The sequence below is a fragment of the Bos taurus genome, chromosome 7 (genome assembly GCF_002263795.3).
Source record: "Bos taurus isolate L1 Dominette 01449 registration number 42190680 breed Hereford chromosome 7, ARS-UCD2.0, whole genome shotgun sequence".
Classification (NCBI taxonomy): domain Eukaryota; kingdom Metazoa; phylum Chordata; class Mammalia; order Artiodactyla; family Bovidae; genus Bos; species Bos taurus.
Window position 1 is genome coordinate 8,564,043 of NC_037334.1, and position 2,522 is coordinate 8,566,564.

Here is a 2,522-nt window from a genome sequence, read left to right on the forward strand (position 1 = left end):
TATATATGTAACTGATACATTTTGCTGTACAGGAGGATCTAATAACTCTGTAAGTCAACTATACTCTAAAAAAATTTGAAAATATAAAATGATAATTTTCCAGAAACCAATCTTAATGTCATGGAAGATTGTTATCAAACAAATAGAGAATTCAAGAAAATGCCATGAAGTTATTCAATAAGCTGCAAGAAACCATAGGTGATTCTTCTTTGAGAGTAATCTTAGCAATGTTTTTGTATGTATCTCTCCAGGCAAGGGAAATAAAAATAAACAAATGGAGTATATTTGTTTGCACAATGAAGGAAAGCACCAATAAAACAAACTATCCATGGGAAAATATATTTATAATGTATATATCCAATAAGGGATTGCTATCCAAAAATATAAAGGATTGAATCAACTTAATATTAAAAAACAAATAATCTATTAAAAGTAGGCTGAAAATATTCAATAGGCATTTTCCCAAGGAAGACATACAGATCTTCATTGAAGAATATGTGTATTTTGCAGTTTTGAGGTCCCATGGAGGGTCAGAGCACCTAACTGTTGTTCTGTGCAAAGGTTAGCCGTAATGGATATCATCTGACTCTGCCACTTTATGTAAAGATCTGTTAAAATTACCTGTTTGTTCTTGTACAGTTGTCTTAAATTTTTCACTTATTAACATTGTGATGGTTGCTGTCACTTCATATTGTAACAATGATAATTATTTAATTAACCTAAGTTGAATCCAGCTCCACTGTATTATTTTCTTTAGATTCAGGTTTCATTTCAGAATTTTATGTTTTGATCCCTTCTTGATTTGTTTTGTTATTGTCTGTTTGCATTATAAAGCACATCAATACTCAAGTTAATACTTGAAACGGTATGGAAGTCCTTTTGGCAAATATTTATTTAAAGCTTAACTTTAGTGTGATACTTTGTCCACCTTGTACCATTTTCTTCTTAATATCCATGAAAATACTATTGTCTGTTGAATAAGGGTACTGCAGCTGTATGTTGATGCTTCAGGGTGTGGGGATCCGTTTGCCTCTTACCCATGGAAGTTCAGTACTGACTTTGTTGCATATCTAGGTCAGTCTTGACCCACAGGCGAGAGCTATGCTTTTTTGACTAAATCGCTTTGTGTGTCCCCAGGGAGTTTAAGTAGTCTATATATGAGTGGTGTGCTTCAGGAGGGCGTGACAGGGCAGAAGACAGATTTCAGTGAGATTGTCTTACTCTTATAGCTATACATTGACTATTAAATACATTTTAATATCAGCACAATTAGAATCTAGACCATCAACTAGTTTTGTTACTGAGTCCAAGTTCACTTTGCTTGCCACACGACAGGGCAGTGAATCCCAGAGATGAGCTGTTGAGACAAGGAAGGACTTTATCTGGAAAGCAGCTGATGGAGAAGATGGCAGGCTGGTGCCTCAAAATAACCATCGTACAGGGTCTGGATGCCAGGTTCTTTTATAGATCAGAGATGTGGGGGAGGTGAGGAAGCAAAGTAAAAAGACTGTTAGTCTTGCAAACATCTTTCAGAATGGCAAGCTTCAGTCAGGGGATGTGTTAATTTCTCCCTTCTGCCATCTGCAGGTGGACAGGGTTCTGAACAAAGGCATTTTAGTTTATAGGCAAGCACAGGGCCAGGGTCCTCCAGCCAAGCCATTAAGTATGATCATAATAATAGAAGCAAGTCAAAGAAACCATTTCCAACATGGAGTCAGGATTGGCTTCCTCCCTGCAACAGTGTAACTATTAAAGCATAGTGTTGTTGAGCAATACTTAGAGGGGAGGCATCTTTTGTTCTTGGAGAAGGAAATGGCAACCCACTCCAGTGTCCTTGCCTGGAGAATCCCAGGGACAGGGGAGCCTGGTGGGCTGCTGTCTGTGGGGTCACACAGAGTCAGACACAACTGAAGTGACTTAGCAGTAGCAGTAGCTCAACTGGTAAAGAATCCACCTGCAGTGCAGGAGACCCTGGTTTGATTTCTGGATTGGGAAGATCCCCTGGATAAGGGAAAGGTTACCCACTCCAGTATTCTAGCCTGGAGAATTCAATGGACTGTATAGTCCATGGGGTTGCAAAGAGTCAGATACGGCTGAGCAACTTTCACTTTCAGATACCTCTTCAGTCAAATGGACTGTTCATAACCTTAGGCAGATCCTTTCACTCTTTTGAGTCACATTTATGCAAGTGTAGAATGAACTATTAATACATCATAGTGCAAACATCAGAAAATAAAGTTTCATGAAAATAAAATAAGACAACCCATATAAGATTCCAAGCTCAGTGCATGGTGCACCATTTGATGGAGACATATCATCTAACTGACATTAAAAAAAAAAGATGAAGCACTAAATGACACTTCTTAACTTATATCATTAACATGAATGTCCTAGTTGACTTATTAAAATCATCATGAAGCCAATGATCATACTAGTCATGTATTTATATCAAAGGAACATACTTCTATCTCTTGTTGACGAAGGGACTCCCAATTTACTAGAAATCTCAGGAGACTTTCCCA